This window comes from Rhipicephalus microplus, chromosome 6, assembly GCF_043290135.1.
Source record: "Rhipicephalus microplus isolate Deutch F79 chromosome 6, USDA_Rmic, whole genome shotgun sequence".
Classification (NCBI taxonomy): Eukaryota; Metazoa; Arthropoda; class Arachnida; order Ixodida; family Ixodidae; genus Rhipicephalus; species Rhipicephalus microplus.
Window position 1 is genome coordinate 170,509,245 of NC_134705.1, and position 23,632 is coordinate 170,532,876.

Below are 23,632 nucleotides of genomic sequence, written 5' to 3' on the forward strand. Positions count from 1 at the left end.
GCAAGTGGACAATGCTGTGATCGGTAATACTCCTCAGCACATGTATCAATTGAAGTGATTACACGTACATTTTAAAGAAACACATAAAAAGAACTCATATAGAAAAAGCGAGCGCCCACTTATGAAGTTGGCAATGCATTTTCCATTTCGGGCATCCTGTCAACAGCACTGCTTCGTGCGAGAAGCGAGATGAGAACGAGAAGAAGGTGTTAACAAAAGTGAAACATGCACGTATACTCGTCTTTTGTGAGCCTAAACCACAGCATTATAAAACCATCCGTGCTCTTTCAAGTACAAAAGTCTTCAGAATGGTTGATTTGGCAGGATGATTATTCATTATACTTGAAATTAGAGCTCGTAACTATAAGAAAAAAATCAAGAAAAATAACGCGCTTGTCCTTGTCTTTTTTAAAGATAGAGAGAAAGCGACACAAGGAAAGACAGTGATGTTAACCAGACGCACGTGGGATTCACTGCCCCATAAGTGCCTGTTTGAGCTACGCGCTGGTATTTCAAGCATTACACAAGCCGACCGCAAAGGTATACTTTTGAAGACACATTATTTTATTGCGATTACAAATATATGGACACTCTCGGCTGCATTTTGCCACTGGCGTTGGCATTGCCGTCGTTCACCACATAGACATACGTGTCTACGTATATGAAAATGCAAGAAAAGAAATAATTCAGAAAAACACTCCGGCGCGCGAAATTGAATGTCCGACCTCTTGCTTGCGAGTGTGAGGTGTTAGCCACTAAAGCACGAAGGAGCACCTCTTTCAACGTTGTAACAGCAGGATATTTATATCTACCACTTACCGCTGACGATGCCCCTTTCGGGGGAACTATCCTGTTTTCAGCATTACCGGCTAGATGGCGCAATGAGCGCGCGTCACCAGAGTGTCATGACGCAGCAGCGCGCTCTCATCTCCGACGCGTACCTTGCCTCGCGGAAAGGGGGGGGGGGGGGGTGTACGCTCAGGCTTGTGCGAGCTTATTTCGCAGTGAGGAGAATCGTACCCCTCGTGGTTTTGCCGGAAATATTCTGTTCTAGTTACTGGGCGCAAAAAAGGTCACTGCACTAGCTGAGCAGTCTCCGCTTGCAAAAAGGGCGCGCTTTTCAGGCACAGCGAAGTAACAAATGAAACACTTATTCGCATTCATCTGTACCTGTGAGTACGTTTTGTGCGTTATTTGTGCGTGAGCAACGTGGGCACATTTCGATCTGCTCACCTTTTTTTTTTTTGCGTGGCATTCCAATTTGTTATTATCGCATTCATTGCTTCGCCATTTTGGCTGAGTTGTGACTTTTTCAATTCATCAATATTCTTAGACAGTATATCAGTAGCTCTCTGGTGTTCCTAAAACACCGAACATTAGAAAACGAAAATGAGCAGTCAGATTAGCGATAGTATAAGCAACGTTAGGAATGAGCAGGTTTCAACAAAAGCACAAGTTAGTAAAATTTAGAGGGTGCTCCTGACTTACTGGAAATGGGTCAGTACTATTCCAGAGCACTCTCGCAATTGTCTTCTTGTTTCCAATGGTCATTGAGTTGCTCACATCTCTTTCTGAATTGCTGCAATAACAAGTGTATATAATGTAGTAGAAAACTATCAAATTACTTTCATTGTTTTAAAACTTTTTCACAAGGCGTAGATCTGTTTTTTTTTTGTCCGATTCCTCCTCTACGTAAGGCGTTGAAAACACCATGATAAAACTGAGTCGGCAGTTTTAACTAGGCCCCTACGCCCGCGGTATTGATAGGATTAAGTTATAACATCCCCAAGCAAATAAATATGATGTCGACGCCATTCTTGAAGATAGCAGGATGAAATACGGTTCGCGAATGACGCTTATGAATTACTAATTATGCTTGAGTTGTTGTTTAGCACTTCTTTCTTGCAGAATACTCTCTTCCGGTGAAATTATGTCTGTGACTGCACGCATTCCCTACGGTGTTGCGGCTCTCGGCGCTGTTTACCAGTAGTCGCTCGGAATCCCAGCGCTGATCACCAGTTGTTGCGGACCGGGGTCTACCAGGTCTCTTGTGGTAGCGTGGTGTAACTTCGGGTTGAGGAAACGAACGCTCACAAGATGGGGATACGAAAAACAAACAGGTTTATGGCAAATTTTACAATTATTTACAGCATGAGGTTAGGAGTTCACAAACCACGAGCGTGGTGGTTGAACCATTACATGGTTCAGAGCGACGTCCAGCACTCTGCAGCGTCGTTTTAAACCCTGTCGGGCTCCTCCTCCTTGATTGGAACGTCAATCACACACAGACACCACCCACAGGGCATTATTCAGTAGCATATGGTCCGCTGAATAGTTATTGCCCCTCTTGACGCAATGCTCTGAGGATAAGGGAAATGAGGTTCCTTCCCGGAACAATTTGGCGGTTGGTTTCCTTCTTCCGCCTTTCGCAGGAAGGGCAGCCAAGGAGCAAACACTTCAATCGCAGAGACACGACCTGTGCGGTTGGTCTGCTTCGCCGTCTCGCTAAACAAGCCGGCACAGAGGAATTGCTTGTAGGGACGTTGGCTCTCGCACCATCTTCTAATCCCTTTGTCGCTCCCCGCCGCTGGATCCGAGAAACTGGGGTTCCGTGCATGGGAGCGCTGCCCGGCTACGTTTCTCAGCGACAGCATGGCGCCTACGGACGACGGTCATAACAACGGTCTAACGGAATGAACTGGCAAGCACTGTGACGCAGCAACTGATTTTCTTATTGCTCAGTAAAGGAAATCAGTTGCAGCCCTAAAAAAGACAAGTCCACTTGTCGAAACAGGGGCTGCAGCGCCAACCTCACTTTTATGAATTTCTCATAGTAGCGTGTACGCTTGAATATTTTGCATGGAATATCAGATATCAATATTTGGTGTTAGTTGTATGGATATACGCTGTTACCTAATTCACAGATTAAAACCGCATGTCTCAGTCGTCACGATTGTTAGTCGTAACAACGGGCTGTTGAACGATTACAAACAAAACGAGTGATAAGCATGCCCTTGTAAGTCTAGAAAGCTTTATTATTGTAAGGTTGATACCTGCTTTTGTCAAAACTGTCAAATAATCCATCGTTTATTTATTATCATGACTGTCAATAACAATAACATCGATCGATAAATAGTAATGAAAGGGTGGAGTCAGTAAAACGATCAGCTCTAACGAACAGATGTATTGCAAAATACGTTGTTATGAACAATTTTAGATGGAGACTTGGCGATAGGAAATAAGAATCAGTTGGTCACTGATGACGTGTAGCGATGATATAGTGCCAAGTATGCCATCAAAAAGCACACACATTGCTACAAATATTTTGTGTATTTACTTGCAAGTACATAGATACATGATTCAAGTGTCAGTTTATGCGTGTACTTGTTCTCTTGCCTCTCTTTTCTTCGCCCTGCCACGGTGGCTTAGTGGCTAAGGTACTCGGCTGCTGTCCCGCAGGTCACGGGATCGAAACCCGGCTGCGGCGGCTGCATTTCCAATGGAGGCGGGAATGTTGTAGGCCCGTGTGTTCAGATTTGGGTGCACGTTAAAGAACACCAGGTGGTCGAAATTCCCGGAGACTTCCACATCGGCGTCTCTCATAATCATTTGGTAGTTTTGGCTTGTTTAGCCCCCCATATCAATACGTCATTTCCTGTGTTTTGGCAATTCTACATTTTTAGTTAAACATACTCAGCTGCTGCGACATGCGCAAATCAAATGCGAGAGTCTGAAGAACTGTTTCACTTCTGCCATCTGGTGAATTACTAGTAAGCGCTCCTTCAGCAAAGGTGCCCCGCTACCCGTCAGATGGCGCGCAATATGCCCGTTCCGGCATATTCGGTTCGGATTGTCATGCTGGATGGTGCTTCCGATTGACGGCGCAGATAAGTGGTTTGGCATGTTTTGAGCTTGTCTTTATACTCATAAGGCAGCAGTTAAAATCGCTGTAGCACTTATTTTATTGTACGGCTTTTTCGGGGTCAGTCGCCAGGTATTTAATAATTTGTGCGTGTGTGTGTGTTTGATTTTTTGTTGTTTTTTTCTTTCGCCACCCGATGGGGGAGGTGCACGTAGATTGAACACGCAAATTTTGTATTAGAGCTTCGACTATCTCTTTTTCGTAGGGCAGGGCTCGAGTTTTGTAATTATCGAGTGAGAGAAGTCATAGGGACAATTGGTGTCAGAAAGACAAGGTTAAAAAGACTGTAAAGTGTTCAGGATGTGGGGTGGGTTTCAAACTGTACCCAAGAGTAGAAGTGGATGGAGAAGAGGCTGACGCGAAGTGTAGGCAATGTGAGGTCGAGAAAAATTGGAGAAAATTATGATTGCCCAGAGTGACCTGCTGATGAGAATCACCGAGCTCGAGACTGCGTTGGCGACAGAGCAAGAGAAAACGAGGGCAATGGGAGAATGGCTGAAGTCCGCCGAGGAAGCACTAGCCAAGGTGAACAGAGGAGCGGCATACGGAGAGAACAGTAGGGCATCGGAAACCAGAACGACGGAGAAGGAAAAGCAAAGAAGTTTGGGAAAAACAGGTTTAGCCGGTTCAACTGTCGCAAGGCCCAGCTTCAGCGAGGTAGTGGTGGGGCAGGGAGGGAACAAAGCAGCCGGCGTCACAGGTGCAAGTAGCCCCCAGGTGCAGAACGCTCCAGCTGAAAAGTCACAGCATGTGATAATCGCCGGGGATTCGAATTTAAATCGACGCACAGAAGCCATCAAAGAGAGGGTAAGAGGTGACAAGAGGGTTGCAGTAGGGACGTTTTCCGGACGCAAGCTGGAAGTAGTCATGAGGCAAGCGAGCGCAAAGCTCGAAACAACAGCTGATAGACGAAACCTCGTGATAATTTCAGGGGGTTTAAACGATGTCCTAAATGAAGATGCAGCAGGACTAGCAGCCACACTGGCGAAAGGGGTCGATGACATGCGCGACACTTGTCCTCAAGTTCAGGTAGTGATATGCACGATACCGGAGGTACCGGTGCGTGACAGCAACCTGCAAAGAGTGGTTGTCAACGCAAACCAAAAGATATGGCGGATGAGTCGAGAGAAAGGCTTCGAGGTGGTGGAAATAAACAGAGAGGTGCATAGGTGGGGTGGTTTTCAATGAGACAGAATTCACTTCGATGTGCGGCTAGGTCATGAGGTGGGTTGGCGACTTGCAGGACGCGCAGTAGCTTTTTGGGGGGGCACGTGGGCCGCTCGGGGTGCAGTATAGCTAGTAATGAGGAAAACAACCAGGGAGACTCTTTGACAGGTGGTATGGAGAGATACGATTCCAAAGTGGTACCAGTATCTAAAACAGGTAGAGTCCGGGGCAGAATTAGACGTAGCCAGGAGCGCCCAGCCAATACAGGCATGGGGTACATTAACATACAGGGTGGCAGGAACAGGCTGAAGTGGGAAGAGATAGAAGAACAGCTAAGGGAGGAGAGGCCTATGGCATACAGTTTTGTAGAAACACATCTCAGGGACATGGAACAACCTCCTAACAATCCGGACTAGGCGTGGGAATATCGTAATAGAACAGAAGGCAGCTGAAAGGGGGGTGGTATTGGAGCATTCATTCATAATAGTACAGACTGTCAAAGGGTCAAGCAGGAGTGCAAGGAGCATTATTGGCTAAAGGGGAAAGTGGCAGGGCAAATGACACTCCTTGGTTTCGTGTACTTTTGGACGGGAGCAAAGGCCAGAGAGAAAAACCAGGCAATGGTAGAGTGTATATCAAAGGACATTGAGGAGTTAGGATGACAGTGCGAGATAATTATACTAGGAGATACGAATGCACACATAGAAGATATAGATGGGTATACCAACCAGACAGGCAAAATGATCATGGATATGTGTGAAAGGCTTGATTTGATCGTTTGCAACAGTACCGACAAGTGGGAAGGGCAAATAACATGGGAGGTACTAAAGAAGGCTGCAGTCGACGATAGATTACGCACTGATGTTACATAGGTTGTATGATAAGCTCAGGGGAATGCAGATAGATGAAGGTGGCTCCAGAAGTCTAGGTAGTGATCACAAACGTATCAAGCTAAGTTTTGAAACAGCAGTGAAAGTGGGAAGGAGACAAGATAAGCAACTACAGGAAAATATTTGTTCAGAAAGGTAAATTGAAATAGCCACTAAATAAATTGAGAAAGTAATCACTGAGGATAATAAAACAGTGTGGACATACACGAATCTAATTAGACTGTTTGAGCTAGAGCTTGCTAAGGCACGTGACAAGTCACCCCAGAAAAGAAGACACAAACCCAGTAGTTGGTGGTATGAGGAAGTTAAGAGAGCCATAGCAAAACGTCAGGAAGCCTCTAGGGAACACAGACATGCTAAGCAGCGGGTCTAACCGACAGATGATGTTGAAAGAAAAAGGGAAACGTTTCTAAGCTGTAGAAGGAATGCATCCATTCTGATCTATGAAAAGATTCGAAGAAAGGGAGCTCAGTGGCTGGCACAAGTACATAAAAAAGATAGAAAGGCAGCTGCGAAATTTTAGAACCATCTAAACTCCCTAAGAAATGAGACGAGCCTTGAGCAGAGGTTTATAACTACAGCTCAAGGTGCTAGGCTAGAAGGGGACGAAGCTATTGAATATATAAGAACAAGGGTGACAGAAAAAGTTCAACAAAGAAGTGCTTTATGCACCACAATAGACAAGGATGAATCAAAAGGCGCAATGGCTCCATTCTCACAACGAGAATAGAAAAGGGCTGAGAAAAGGGTTCCTAGTAGTACATAAACAGGCCCAGATGGCATTCCAATTATGCTGATAAAGACATTAGGTCCGAAGTCCAAGCAGGCTTTGAGAGAGGCAGTGAGCAAAATAATAATCGATGGAGAAGTTCCCGATGGACGGAAACTTAACAGGATGAGCATGATCTACAAAGGAAAGGGGCGCAAAGCTGACATAAACAACTACCGTCCTATAACAGTGGCATCAGTGGTCTACAGGCTGGCGATGCAGATTATGAAGGAAAGACTGCAGGCATGGATAGAGGATGAGGGGGTGCGGGGGGAACTGCAGAATGGGTTTTGGAACCACAGAAGGTTGGAAGACAATCTGTTCTCACTGACGCAGTGCATCGAAATAGTAGAAAAGGAACACAGGCCCCTGTGGCTAGCATTTTTGGATATCAAGGGAGCGTACGATAGTGTGGTTAAAGAGGAATTGTGGGGAATACTGGACACACTAGGCGTGGACGATGTAATCACTAATCCTTTAAATGATATCTATAAAAGTAACAAGGTAGTTATAAAGTGGGAAATACAGGTATCCAAGCCTGTAGAGGTAAAACAGGGCTTGCAGGGGTGTCCCCTGTCACCCTTATTATTCACGATGTACCTACAAGGATTAGAGGCCAAATTAGAGGGAAGTGGACTGTGCTTCAACCCCTCTTTCGTCAAACAAGGAAATTTCACTGAACAGGCACTACCAGCATGGATGTACGCAGATGATATAGTGCTAATGTCCAATAACAAGGACGATTTGCAGAAATTTGTGGACATCTGCAGTAATGAGAGAGATAGGTTAGACTTCAGAGTCAGTAAGAAAAAGTCAGCAGTCATGATTTTTAATGACAATGGAGGTAGTGAGCTTAGAAAACAGGAGGTCACGCTAGAGATAACATATAAATACAAATATCTGGGCGTATGGATAAGTGATGGGGCCGAGTACCTAAGGGAACACGAAATATACGTGACGACTAAAGGTAACAGGAAAGCAGCGGTAATGAAAAACAGGGCACTGTGGAATTACAAAAGGTATGATGTGGGAGGAATATGGAAAGGGGTCCTGGTTCCTGGACTAACGTTCGGCAATGCGCTCTTGTGCATGAGATCAGAAGTTCAAGCAAGATTAGAAATTAAGCAACGTGGAATAGGTAGGCTTGCCTTAGGAGCTCACAGGAATACACCAAATCAGGGAGTACAAGGTGATATGGGATGGACATTATTTGAGGGCAAGGAAGCTAGCAACAAGATAAAATTTGAGAGGCGATTGAGAGAAATGGGGGAGGAGTGTTAGGCTAGGAAGGTATTCAGCTACTTGTACATGAAGAATGGCGATACAAAATGGAGGAATCGAACCAGAAAATTGACTGGTAAATACTTAAAAATAGCAAGGGGCCAAACCAAAAACAATTATCTGTTAAGAAGAAGGTGAAGGAAGCTGAGACCGATATGTGGAGAATTGGCATCATTAAGAAGTCCGCACTAGAGATCTATCGAACTTTTAAGCAGGAAATTGCCAAGGAAAGGATCTATGATAATACTCGGGGTAGTTCTCTACTGTTTGAGGCAAGGACGGGAGTACTGCGAACCAAGACATATCGGGCCAAATACGAAGGGGTAGACACAGTATGCAGTGCGTGTGGAGAGGAAGAATAAACTGCCGAACACTTGATAATGTTCTGTAAAGGGTTTACCCTATAGTTCAGGATGATGGCGCAGAGTTTTTCAAAGCACTGGCGTTTAGGGACCGGGAGGGCAAAATACACTTTAAGCAAGTAGACTTAACTAGAAGGAGGTTATCTGATTGGTGGCTAAAGTCAAGGCACGAGTGAAAATTAAACTCTTCACTGCAAAGTACGAATCCTCAAACTCACTTTTTAGGGAGAAAAAATAAATATAGTTTTGGGTTCATTAAGTATTACGGCTTGGTGGCACTAGCCACCGCCCGATCTAAAGGGTACAGCCGTATCCATCCATCCATCCAAACGTCAAGCGCGCGTGCATTTGTCCGGTCTGGAGCAATCAGTTGAGCTTTGACGTGCCCGTAAAGTGCTTAATACGTGTGAAACTCTTTGTCGACATGGTTAGCTGCCTTCGCAGCGCTTTGCAAGCATCCTACAGGAGTTCGCACTTGTATGTGGTGCAATTTGTTGGCCAGGCTTGTAAAATGTGCCGGTGACCAAGCCACTGTTTTGTTCCCGGCTGCGTGACTGGTTACAAATCCTGCAAGCGAGAACTTTCATTGTTCGGCGTACCTAAAGAAAATGAGCTGTTTCTGAAGTGGCAACGAAACATGCCCAGAGCTGACAAGCCGCTGTAGGGAAATGCAGCAGTATGTGAGTTGCATTTTGATCAGCAGTTTGTGTCGCGGCATTTCGAGCATGTAATACAAGGCGAATCGGTGCAGATTGGTCGCACCAGACCGGTTCTCCTGCCAAACGCTGTGCCGACTATATTTCACAATATGCCCAAATACCTCTCGAAGCCACATCCGAAGAAAAGAAGTGCACGGGAGAAGCCAGTATCACATCCCTCGTCACCCAAAAGAAGACGTCGCATGGATGGACCGTGTTGCCCAAATTCTGAAGTTGTTGAGGCTGAAAAAGTCTGGGCTACTGTTGATGCTCCAGCTGCACATGTTCTAGAAGTCCTGAATGTGCCACTTCTGACCAACCAGTGGGCGAAGCGCGTGTTCAGCGAGAATACCCTGCGCGTGTTCTACAGCGTGTGTTTACCTAGAAAAGACATAAGCCTGCTTCATGCGCTTAAAATGGTGGTGTTTAGATGCATCGAAAGTGTGATAAAACATGAAGTGTTTGTGCGGGGTGTCGAGGTCACGCTTGATGTGCCAAGAGATCCAGCATCTATTTTGCAAGAGGTCGACAGCCTGAGTGCTTGCACTGGAGCAGGACTGAGTGCGTAGTTTCTGCTAGCGTGCTCCAACGCAAATTCGAAGCAATAGAATGATACTGTACCACATTAGGTGTAAAGGTGTATCAAGCCAGAGTGAGAAATGGTGCGTGTCGTGCAAGTATCTGAGGAGACTCCTAATTAAGCAAAGGTGCCGAGCGAAGCAAACGAAGAAGACTAGAAGTAATACTTCATCAAAGCTGAAAGTGAAGACTCGGGCAGTGCGACGCCTTAGAACCAAGGTGCAGCCGCTAGTGCAAGTGATCTCCCAAATTAAGGAAGAAAATGAGGCGATTGAAGAATCCACCCTACTGAAGAAAATTGGTCAGCTTCCACCTAAGCAGAAGGCTACCTTTATTCGGTGTTTTGAGGTTGCGACACGAAAATCTCCAAAGGGGATGCAGTATGACCCTGAATGGCATTTTAAATGCATCACTATGCGTACAAAGCGACCACGGCTGTATGAGCATATACGAAGAGAAAAATCTTGGTGCTACCAAGTCCCAGCTGCCTCAAAAAGTACATTCAGCCGTAAGTGAGCACGTTTGGTTTTAATCGCAATGTGGTTTCAGGAATTGCAAAAAAAAAAACAGAAAAAATGACTGAATTTCAGTGTCACGGTGAACTTATTGTCGAAGAGATGAAGTATAGGCTGAGAATTTTGCTGTGAAAGGTGCCTCGGGCAAAATTGACGGCTTCATCGACCTGGCTCCTTTCACTCCTGAGCCCGAAAAAAAAAGCAGTTGTTTGCGCTTACGGTTTGGTGATCCTTTGCCTGCCATTTTTCATGGTTGTGGCACCAGCTTTTCGGTGTATTTCCCATCCCGGGGAAATGTGAAGGCACCACTGCTTTAATAATGAAATTGCAAAGAAACAGTAAGGAACTCAAGAACTTATTCTTAGGCGAGTCGGTGCCTTAGTTTGCTAAGTATTTGCGTTCTTGTCTTTTTTTCATTTTTAGCTTTCCACCAAAATAACAAGTTTGGCAAGTAGTAAGAAGGTAATTTTTGCAGTGTCGCTTTACATCTTAGTCGCAGTGCATGACATAAAGAAAATAACACGGGAGTGTAGAGGTTTGTGTTACACTGGGTGCACAAAAAAAGAGGGGAAGAACAAAATTGTTTAGGCAATCAGTGACTTCTTTTACCCTACGACTCAACTATAAATGCGTTAGTTACTTTTTGAAAGTGCCATCGCAAGTAAAAACTAATGATGCTAACGCAAAATTCATAAAAACCCATGGCTACCATGGCTACGCCAGCTGCACGCCGACGTGAAAGCGGGTGCGAGCGCCACCTATAGGCCGTGAATCACCGCGGCGCACGCAGGCGACGACTCCCTGATCACACTTCTACTTCTAGCCTCTGTAATAACATCGGTACTAATGGCTCTTTTCACTTCACTAAAAAGAAACAAGGCTATTCTCATGAACGGATTCAGGGTAGAGTGCCTTTCTACTCTGTGCATGGTTTTTTGGGGGTGCAGCTTTCTATGCCGCGAGTCATGCGTCCACGATGTGTGTAGTAGTAGTAGTAGTTGTAGTAGGTGGCCACCTCCATGGGCGGACTAGAGAAGAGCGGCACGCACGCACCCTTTTTCATCGAGGAGGAAATTCGTGCATGTTAACCATAAATAAAAAGATAGTTGTTTCTGATTGAACAACTTACAGAGATGAGTATTGGTGACTCGATTTCCAATAAAATTTGCCTTGAATTTAATGCTTACTAAAAAAACTAGTATCAGAAGGAGCACTCTGAGCACTAAGTGATCAGAAAGCATTGCCACGTTAAACTCGCCGGCCGTAACCTGCTTGGTTTTGGCAAGGTTTAGCGAGGGTTGGGCCGCAGTGCCATGGATATGGTGAACTGGTATATAGCGGATTATAGCCATTACCTAAAGGCGGTGAAAGGTTGGAAGTAGGCATGAAGCGCAGGCCGTAAGAAAGTGCGCAAGTGCCTCTCGTTTAGTCCTTGGAATGTCTGCATGGTGGCGGTACTTCTACACGCTGAATATATGATGAAAAAATGCGAGATTGGGGTTCTTGAACTGTTCACTAGATGAACAGACGGTAAAAGGGCGGACAGCCAGACAGATGCACGGACGGACGCATGGATGGCAGGATGGACTGATGGATGCATGCATAGACGGGTGCACGGACGGACACAGGGACGGACGCTCGCACGAACGCAGGAATGGACGCACAGATGGACGCATAGATGGACGCACAGATGGATGCACAGACGGACGCACAGACGGATGGACGCACGGATGGGCTGATGGACGCACGAACGAACGAATCGACGGACGGATGGTCGCACAGACGGACGCACGGATGAACGGAAGCAAGAATGAACGGACTGACAGACGCTTCGCCTCACTCATCATCATGCACTCCGTGGATATGCTGTGATTTTTTTTATGCAGGAATACGAATAATAAATTTGAAGACGGGCAATATATGAATAGCCACCGAATTCTGCAGCGAAGAAATCTGTATCACAAAAAGTGAACGAGCAGAAAGCTGTAGGTCGGAGACAAAGAGACGATTTCTAAGCGAAAATATTTCGCGGCATGGCAACATCTCCGTTTCCTCTTAAGAAAAAGGCCATTGTAAAATGGATATTACTGAATATTCATTTCTGCGTATTACCCTATTGGATACAGCACTCTGTTCAACTTTGTATGCTTATTAAGGCAGTGTTCATCATGAGGTCCGTTTTGTCACTGTAGATATTCTACATTGTATATTCTAATTTAAGACCCTCTCACCGCAAGATAACAAAGACCAACATTTGTGATTATACTGAACCGCTTCTCACTATTTATCTCACCACGTAGCAACACCTCCGTTTTCTTTGAAGAAACAAACCATTGTCAAATGGGTATTACCGAATATTCCTTACTGCGTATTACCCTATTGGGTGCAGCATTCTGTTCAACTTCGTATGCTAATTGGGGCATGTGTTCATCCTGCAGTCCGTTTTGTCACTGTAGATATTCTGCATGGTGTATTCTAATTTAATACCCTCTCACTGCAAGATAACAAATGACCAACATTTGTGATTATACTGAACCGCTTCTTACTATTTATTCAAGTTTATTTTTTTTCTTCTTTGCCCGTTCATTCATGCGTGGCACTTGTCTCTCGAGATGTTTTGCATTCTACATATGTAATGTGTGTGTGAGTGAGAATTTATTCAAAGACAGAGAGGTCAGCCTGAACCAGTTCGCTCTAGCCTGCCACTCTACACAAGAAATAAGAGAAATGGGAAGGAAAGAGAGATTAAAGAATGACGATAGGGACAAGAAGAGGTGGTTCGTATGTACAAATAGCCACTTAGCATAGCACCTTACAGCCTAGTATGTAGTCTAGTGCTTTTGATAAAATCTAAACTAGTCCTTGTAGCAGTTTTTGACACTGTTTGGTCGTTCACTGCTGATAAAATGAGGCTTTCACTCAGTAACGTTCGTCCGATGCTTGCCAACGTTGAAGTTTGCATTTTTCTTTGCGCCACGTGGTCACAAGATAGGTAGTCACAAGACATATGAGTATAAGTTTTATGCACTTGGCAGCGCTCACATATCGGCCTGTCCGCATGGCCGGTTAGGTGGGTGCAGTGAAGTGTAGTAAGTAAAGGTGACGTCCGGGCAAATTCGGTGCAGTATATTAGCAGGTCTTCGGTTGATTTTAGTCGGAAAACGAAAAGTCTGATTGGGGTTGGTTTTCCGTGGACGCTTCTTCCGGTGATCTGGTAGCGACCAATAAGTGGCAGCGCATTCACCACCTGAGTGGAATAAAACTACATATTATCGTTCAAAACGCACAGTTCGTTGTGCTATTAGCTCACTCATGAAGATAGCATGGTATCGCACTGTACTTTCATCGTCGTGTTATATGTCTATTGCAGCGTCAGCTTCTACGAGCTGGCAATAACAGCCAATCGTAGTGGCTATTTTGTCTACCGCTGTCTCCGGAGGCACCCGTCGCATGCAACTATCTTATACATTTATGGGAAAAGGTGACGCGTCTGCAAGGAACACACGGCACAGTTACAAATAAATCTGCAAGAGTAGCCTTTCTAGAGCCCCTTTGTAAGCTCCTGCTCGTATTCAACTATTCATTGTTTCTCCCACCAGTTTGAGAAATTTTGCAAGAATTGAGTGGTTTTATGAAGGGTCCTAACACTTCTAGCGCCCCGCCACGGTGGTCTAGTGGCTAAGGTACTCGACTGCTGACCCGCAGGTCGCGAGATCGAATCCCGGCTGTGGCGGCTGTATTTCCGATGGAGGCGGAAATGCTGTAGGCCCGTGCGCACAGAATTGGGTGCACGTCAAAGAACCACAGGTGGTCTAAATTTCCGGAGCCCTCCACTACGGCGTCTCTCATATACATATATGGTGGTTTCGGGACGTTAAAGCCCACAAACCAATCAATCATTCAACTTTTTTGTCAACCAATACAAGAATAGCTGCAGGATATTCACTACGGCTTAAGTCACATCAATTTCGCGATGAAAGGCATCGCCCATTAGATCAATGTTGGTCATTCCGCTGACAATCAAGCCGCCAACGATGTATCTGCCGGGCAATATCTTCACTTGGTTGATGCTATGAGTCATGACAATGAAGCATTCTGGCTGAATCCTCCGCAGTAAGACTAAACAAGTTGAATTTAGATTGTTTGATCACTGACTGTTGTTTTACTATTCTACCTTACTATAATGCATATGTTAACGTGACCCCTTGACAGAGATGACGCCTGTGTGTGGTCGTTTCAAAAGGAAATTTCATGCTCAGCCTTCACAGCATTCTGAAAAAAAAAACCACAGCTGGTAATTATGCTGATATATATATACAGCCTATTCGTAAATATTTCCGATAACTAATCTTTAACTTTCTTAAACATCGTAAGCATCGGAACCTGATAGCATAGTGGCTTATGATTAAATCTTGTGGCAGTCATGGCCCATTTTGGACATAAAAGAATTGTAACACGCACGCACGCACGCACGCACGCACACACACACACACACACACACACACACACACGCACACACACACACACACACACACACACACACACACACACACACACACACACACACACACACACACACACACACACACACACACACACACACACACACACACACTATGCAGTGAAGGAGAGGCAAAGCTGTGCAGTGAAGGAGAGGCAAAGGCAAGCTTCATATTATCTTGTGGTTGTTCATATGGACTATTTTTCTGACTTAAAACAAAAAACGCTCCTTCTAAACATTCTGAGTCTTACTGAGAAACCATACTATGCAATAATATACAAGCCATAATTTAACTTGAACAGCTACATTGCCAATATAGAGCCGCAATGCGAGTCAAAATGCTACTTTTTTCAACCTTCTCACAATATCGTCAGCAAACTATTTTGGTGCTCTTCCCAGCCAAAGTATTCTAAATCCTTAAACAAGGAACATATACGGTAGAAAATGTAGACATATTACTGGCGAAAAAAATGTGTGCTTTGACATGTGCCTTTATATTAAATAAACAAATTCTCGTAGTAATTGCTCGAACTAATAATAGTATATAAATTATTTAGTGTGCAGGGTGTCACTTAAGTGCCTAAAGTTTGATGCGCCTTCTGGGCAGCAAATATTTTCGCGAAATTTCACACCTCGATATAACTACTACTCAGATTTATATACACCTGCACGATTTCTGACACCATAATTGAAGATTGTCAAAAATTACCGGTTCTTTATATATAAAATTAGCCACATAAATTAATTAAATACGGTTAAGTAGAAGCTGATGCTAAGACATGGCTCCGCCTACTGCACTTCTTTTGCTTAGTAATTTGCGTCATGTAGCTATAAACGCCAATAAAACGTAGCGAAATTGGCACGAGGAATATGGCCATTTACAAAAGGAATGTTTTGATGTCATAAATAACCTCCACGTGCCAACGATAATGTTCCCACAAAAAACTTTCTCGTTTTGCCGAATAATGCATCTTAGAGTCTTTTATCAAAAGTGATCGCACAATAACCACTGGGCCTGCGCTTCAAACACAGCAGTTATGAAACACATGAAACAATGCAAGGCATGTGCGACAAGTATCCGAATGCGAACAATACTCAGCTGCAACGTTTCTGCTTGTACTGTTTTAAAAATGAGAGAACTCCTCTTGAGGATGCAATACCTTTGAATAGTATCATCATTCACTACTTTTTCTTTAGGCGGAAGAGGAATTCATAAGAACAGCTGATAGGTTCCCTGAAGCATACGCCTAAGACTATACTCTCACGTGGAAGCCATTCGTTGTGCCATGATCTTTAGGATATGTGAACGGTGCTGTTTTACTATTACAGCAGAACTCCTATGGTCAAGGTTTACCGTTTGTTGTATGCAGAAAGCTATCTCAATGATGAACGAACACAGCCTGAATGACTACCCAAGCATTCTGTACAGATGGTTATACGGAAGAATAAATGACCTGAGATTTCTTTTATTTTTCTCACACATGCATTTTATAATATTTTAGAGCGGAGCTGTTCCGTTCGAGGTTTGCAGTGTATCTTTGGCATAAAGAACTTATAACGTTAAATGATCACACGCTGAATCACCACCAGATTATAAATAGATAATTGAGCAGACATGGTGAAACGTGTTCACAAGGTTTTATCCGACCCAGCTGTTTGCTACTTAGTGCTAGCTGCAATAAAAAATATTAATCACGTAAGCACCACCGATTCGCTTTGACTGTGCGGTGTGTTCCGCGCGGGTCTGCTAATCCTTTTTTATTACTGTTCTTCCAAAAAAAATTTTTTTAACTTCTCTATCTCTCTTTCTCTCTCTTTTCAACATTTCTTTTTAACATCTTTTATTTCCCTCACCCCTTTTCCCAGCACAGTGTAGCCAGCCGGTCTAAGAACTGGCTAACCTCCCTGTCTTTCCGCTGAAACTTTCTTCCTCCTACTCCTGTTCTTCTGAAACACTATATTACACATGTTACCATGATTCCTTCACTGGTATAAATACTGCGTGGGGTCACTTTACAACGAAGCCTCAAGCACCAGCCTCCCTATGTAATACAGCACACAAATGCCATACAGAGGGCCCGGGTTCATGTCCCACCTTTTTCTTAATTACCTTTTTCGTAATAAAGAAAATCACGCAGTTGAGCGATAGTTACCAATGGCGGGAGACAACTATGGGGCTGCAAACGGCCGCTATAGTGACCTTTTAACCACCTTAACTGTACACTTTTGACATCTGATCAGTCACGCATGGGAAATCATGGCAAGTTAAGTAATTTTACTGCGAAATCTGCACTGAGATTACAACACTTGATTTCAGCACTGTTATTTTCCGCGGCTGCCGCCATTTCCCGTATCCACTTCCCCAAGGAAAAATAAAGAAAAAATGAAATCAAGACAATTATATAGTGTCAGATGGGATCTGTATTCTGGCCCACTGCGCGTCATGTAATTATTTCACCACGGAGCCCCGCTGCTCTTTTTTTTTTGTTATTGTGCAGAGCCATACTGCAGCTTAAAACTCATTCTAAAAATAAAGTCATGTGAGACAAGGAATTATGTCAAAATAAAATATGTCAAATAAAATACTATATGTCAAATAAAATAAAAACTAATTATGTCAAATAAAATAAAAAATGGAATTATGTCAAAATAAATTACGTCAAAATAAAATAAATAAGTCCGTCTCTCGTGTTTATTTCGCGCCAAAGTGAAGAAGAACACAGATCGTGAAGAAGAACAACAGATCGTAGAAATTTCCCGATAACTTCTCTATGGTGTCTCTATTACTTATGTTGGTGTTTGAGCACGCAAAAACCCAGATTATATTGTTAAATGGCGCAGATTTCAAATTCGGCAGCGAAATTTTTCGTTGGCTGGCCCGTTTTCACGGCCCACTTCACGATTTGTGAAGTGGACCTTTAGAGCTACTAACGTTCCTTCACTTGTAACTCCTGCGTATCATGCGATCTTATCTAATACGTTCGTGGTGTTGGTCAGTGCCTCTCTTCACGCACTCTTTATTTATCATGTGCTGTTGCCTGTCAACATGTACGTACAGCTGTACCCTATGTCGTTTGAATAGCCTTTGTTTCCGACCCATCCCTCAAAGCTACAGATATCCTCTCTTTATAGCCTGTCACGCGAATAGTAGCAGAATGTGTTCTTAATTGATTCAATGTATATATACATTGCGCAAATATATACATTTGTCTTTATGAAGAACCTAGTTTTTACGGCGAAACAGATTGTCATACCCCAGCAGACCATTAAAAAAACGTAGTTATCCACTGCCGCTGTCGCACCTGTCCGGTCCGTGGAATATCAGTATTTACGACGCGCGTCCAGAGTGTAGGGTTTGACGACGTGACCAAAGGAATTTTCAAAGCATTCGTGAAATACTCATCCTAAGATGTTAGTAAAAGCTAATATTACCAGACATATACGTAAAACACTCTCACCCTAGCCCACTAACTTTGGTCTACCCCAATTTCAGGAGAAGATCACGAGAGCACCCAGACCAAGGCGTATAGATAGATAGATAGATAGATAGATAGATAGATAGATAGATAGATAGATAGATAGATAGATAGATAGATAGATAGATAGATAGATAGATAGATAGATAGATAGATAGATAGATAGATAGATAGATAGATAGATAGATAGATAGATAGATAGATAGATAGATAGATAGATAGATAGATAGATAGATAGATACGTTTTAAATCCTGCTGGTTAGTAAGGAATGCTTCAAATTTAGAACAGTTGGCAATATGTATAATATGGTATATCAAGGGTGGGATAGAGAGTTGAGAGGGTGAAATGCTAACGAAGGCAAGAAAAGCAATGTGTCCATCATGTCGGCCGTGATGGACCCTTGCTCGATTATGCAAGTGCTGGGAACCAGTTCCACGCTACGTCCAGAAACCTAAGTAAGAACCTATTACTCTAGTAATGAAGTTTGACATCGGTACTGACAAGTTTTTAACACGAACCTGTTTGATTTTGGGATCAACCAAGGCTCCAGTGACCTATTTTCGTCATGAATATCACGTCGTAGATTAGACACTAACAATTAAAAAAAAAAGGAAACGAGGAGGGAAGTTCCTCCCACGTGGCGTCGAACCAGCCACAACTCCGTTCGCCCCTTCTCGTGCTAATCCTCATGACATGGTTCATACGTTGTGGACGATGCTAATGGCAAGTCTGTAATTTATGTACACCGTACATCTCTTGGGGTCCTCTAAGCTCCAAAACTTCAGTGCGTTGTCGTTATCGGTAGCGGGAAGGCGAAACCAGCTCGCATTGGGAGCACTTTAAAAGGTTGTCGCCTCCACGGAGCGTGGTTTCTCCTGCGCACGTGCGTATCAGATTCTGGGGAAGATGAAGGTCACTTCGCTCACTGCCACGGCGGCTTTTACAAAAAGAGTACTCCGCTGACACACAACTAAGTAAGAATCGTGACAGTTGTGTGCAATTGTGTTGTGTATACTTATTCACTTGTTTCATGCGTCTTTCTTTTTGCTTGAACAACGCGCTCCAAGTGTCGAGCTGTCAACAGTTGTTACTCCACAATCCTTCTATGTATGGTAATTTCGTTCATGTTTTCTTGCTGAGGCATGAGCTGCTAGTTGTGAGCTGCTTGCTGTTTCTAACATGACTTTCTGATTTGTTGCTGTTGCTTAAACTGTATGAAATAAACGCTCAATTACTTTAGTGAAGACGCCTTTCACTTTCGTGTTATACTTATTCTCACATAGGGGGATCAGCCACGTTTTTTTTTCGTTATGCTGCAACTTATAGACACAAAACAGCCATCATCATAAAGAAGCAAGCACTTTCTTCATCTTCATCTTCCTCTTCATCTTCTGTTTTGTGCCTAGGCCATGTGCGCACATATGTCGGGCGAGGGCTGTGATAACTATGATGATCGAGAAAACGAGTACCAAAAAAAGAGTGAAAGAAAAAAGAGGGGAGACGGAACTGGTAGATTGAAAGAGAAACAGAGAAATTCTAGGCTATTTTTTTTCTCTAGTCGGGATTGAAACGCGCTTACCGTCGTAACCACTCGGCTATTCAGGAACGCTATGAGAGCATAGCATAGCTTAAATATTGTACTACAAAAAGTTGTGAGAAAGTGAAGTCAGGAGCAAATATATGAGAGTGAGAAAAAGCAAAAAAGGGGGAAGAGCAAGCGAAATCATAGAGTGAATAGGAAAGAGAGAGACAGAGAGAGAAAAGAAAGAATGAGAAAAAAGTGTATAAAGAGCGAGACGAACGACTATGTAGACAGAACAAAATAGAAAAAATATATAAATAGGTACCCCAAAAGACAGGGACAAAAGTCAGAGAGACGAGAAAAAATAAAGAAGGGTGGAAAGAAAGAAAAAACTTTCGACGAAGAAAGAAGGCTGCTGAACTGCGTACTTTTTCTAAGCTTGGCACCTACATAGTGTAAAGCTGCCTAAATGTTTTTTGAAAAAGGTTAGGTGGCAATATTATGATGTCCATCTCAGTGAAACAGTGGCTAGTGTGCTCGGCTGCTGACCTGAAAGCCGTGGGTTCGATCCTGGCTATGGCGGTCATATTTCGGCGGAGGTGAAATGGTAGAGGTCCACATGGTTACCTATGTCAGTGCACGTTAAAAAACACCAGATGGTCAAAATTTGCGGAGCCTTCCAGTACGGCTTCCCTCATGATCGTATGGTGGTTTTTGCTTGTGAAGCGCCAGATACTATTACTATTATTAATATTATTATTATTATTATTATTATTATTATTATTATTATTATTATTAATATTATTATTATTATTATTTGGTTTGGTTTAGCCGCCGCTGGGGCGCAGTGGTTAAAATTCTTTGCTCCTCCGCCTCAACGTACACATTTCGATGAAGCTGAAATGCGACCGCTAAGGACTGTGTCGCACAATTTCAGCGCACATTAAAGATGGGTGACATTATTAGCGCACCTCCACTCTCACATGCCTCATTTCATATCGTGATTTTGGCACACAGAACCGTTTAAATTATTATTGCTATTATTACGGCCTCGAGAACGACTTCCCGTTCTAATTCTTACAGCCCCATATAGGCAAAAGAGAACGTCTACAGCTTGAAAGTGAGGTCGGGCCTCAGCAAAGGTTATAATCCAAGTTGGACGTACGACCACGAGAAGGACATATGCCGGGGATTCATGTACAGTGGTTGTGGAGGCAAAGCCAACAGATTCAGCACGTGTTTGGAGTGCATGAGAAGATGCAGCGGCAAGTTATGCCGTGAGTGTCTGGCAACGTTGTATGGATCACAGCGTTTATCAGGCATGGCACCCAAAACCGATCGTAATCGCTAGCTGCATACTGACACTACTGCAGTATTTATTCATTTTCCAATCATGAACCGAATGTGCGCTACACATACCAGATACCACCTAAGTGGTGCTTATTCTGAGAGTGAAATTTATTACATCGTGATAATGAGAAATATCACTTGATATCAGCCTGCGAAACAAGATTCCAAAGTCAAATAAAGCTTTTGGAGCTCCTCTATAAACAAAACTAGAAAACCCCCAACTCAGCAAAATTTGTTTGTAGAGCGCACGTGCAGGAGGAACCCAGAGCTACCCTATCTGGTTAAGAACCATTTATCGTTTTCCGAAAACGCGAGCAGGTGCGCTGGGGGGTGCAAAAGCGAAAGAGGGTAAATAGGTTTTACCGGCGAGAAATTGATTAGATGGGCGATAAAGCTGAGCCTCTTCTTCAAGTGCGCGATGTGAGTACTCCACGAAAGATCTCTGTCAGTAATGATGCCCAGGGACCTATGACGTCTCGTATACAAAATTCTGAAATTCTCGATGAAAACGGGATACCAGAACATCGCCTTGCGAGTGAAAGGAACTAAGGCGCATTTCTCGAGGGAAATTCTTAACCGTCGAGCATGGAGATACTTCGACGTCGTTGTCGCTGCTTTTTGGAACCTTGCCCGTATCTGGGGTCACGTCACTGCCGAAGCCCAAATGCAGATGTCATCGGCGTACACAGAAAGGTTGACTAATCGATGCAGAACTCAGGAAAGTCCAATAATCGTGAGGTTAAACAAAGTCGAGATGAGAACCCCACCCTGTGAGACGACACGAGAGCTGTAAAGGTCTATGGTGTGGCCTTCTGCAGTGTGCATGGAAATTGATCTCTTCAATAAGTAGCTACGAATCTATTTGAACATTTCTTCACTGATTCCAATATTTTCGAAGACATCGAGATCGGCGTTGTGCATTACGCTCTCATAGGTCTTTTTCACGCCGAGGAACATAGCTACGGATATGCGATTGAGGAATTCATGTTGTTGCACAGAGGTCACAAGGTCGATGACATTGTCTATAGTAGAACGGCCTCGTCGAGTACCAGTCTCAGCCCCTGCATATGTATTGTAGTGCTCCATGTACCATTCGAGGCGTGTAAGGACCATTCTTTACATTACTTTTTCCATGCAGCTAGACAACGCAATTGGTCGCTATGATGCGAGATCAAGCGGCGATTTTTTAGGCTTGAGAATCGGTACCAAGTGGCTGGATTTCCACCTATCAAGAATGACGCCGTCAGTTTATGACTGGTTGTGGCATTTCAGTAGCAGGTCCCGGCCCCGTCCTCCATTATAGCATAACGCAGCATACGGGATGCCAACCGGCCCAGGTGACGATGAACGCTTGCAAGTAGCCAGGGCCACGTCCAGTTTCTCGAGTGAGAAAAGCGCGCTAAGTGCAGAGACACGCGCTACAGGAGCATCGCCGAAATCCTCAACACTCATGGTGACCACATCACCCGCAATCCTCACGCAGAAATCTTCGGCAATGTCAACTTGCAGGTGACCTTGTTGGAGAGCCAGTGTGCTGAATGGATGTCGTTGTTGTGGATTCCACCCAAGGCCACGTACCGTTCACCATATAAGGGCATCGGTTTGCGAGGATCGAGTGATTCGCGAAATTTCCTCCACCGTTGGCCCTCCAGCTTGTCCATTGGACGTTGGATTTTCTTTTGGGAATGTCGAGCATCCCTGAAGTCATGAATCGAAGTAGTGCCCCTGTACCTCTTTTCAGACCCCCCCCCCCCCCGAATCGTACGTCATCGCTCAAGTTCCACATCAAACTCTGTGCATTCTGATGTGTTTGTAATGGTGCTCTTAACCGCTTCCATTGCATTTCCGATTACCTCCTTTAGGCTGCACGCGACACCTTCGCATGCTTCATCCACCTTCGTCTTATACACAGACTTAATAACTTTTCTGTAAACGTAATAACGGGGATTTGCGAAACCTGTGACCTTCAAATACGTTAGAAAATGGTCACTGCCATGAGTCTCAATATTGGTGAACCATCACATTTCTTGAGTGAGTTGCCGTGACACCACTGCCAAATCCAAACAACTGCTGTAACTAAACCGACGTATATACGTTGGGCTGCCGTCATTCATAATGTAAAACTTGTAGCGTGAGGTGACAGGAGCAAGTTTCCAGTTTCCGACCCCTGGAATCAATTTTGGTGTTACCCCAAAGGAAGTGATGAGCATTAAAATCTCCAGTGATAATCCAGGGACCAGGTGTGGTTGTCAAGATGTCATGCAGTCTTTCACTGTATAACGAAACAGATGGAGCAATGTAAGCTCCGATAAGCGTGAAGGCTACCTTCTGTTTTTTTAACACCGAGGCACACGTACTGATTTTCCTTGCGGGGCTGAACCAACTGCGCAATGTAGGTTAGATCTGAGCGAATATGTACAATTACTTTGCTGGGTTCACCACAAGCCGACGAAGTAAAGGATTCATAGCCAGAGAGCTTGATTGGTTCTGATAGGTTTGGTTCGCATATAACTAATATCGGAGATCTATTGCAGAAAACATACCAGCGAAAACAGGAAATCTGTGATTTTAGTCCTCTGGCATTCCACTGGACAACCGT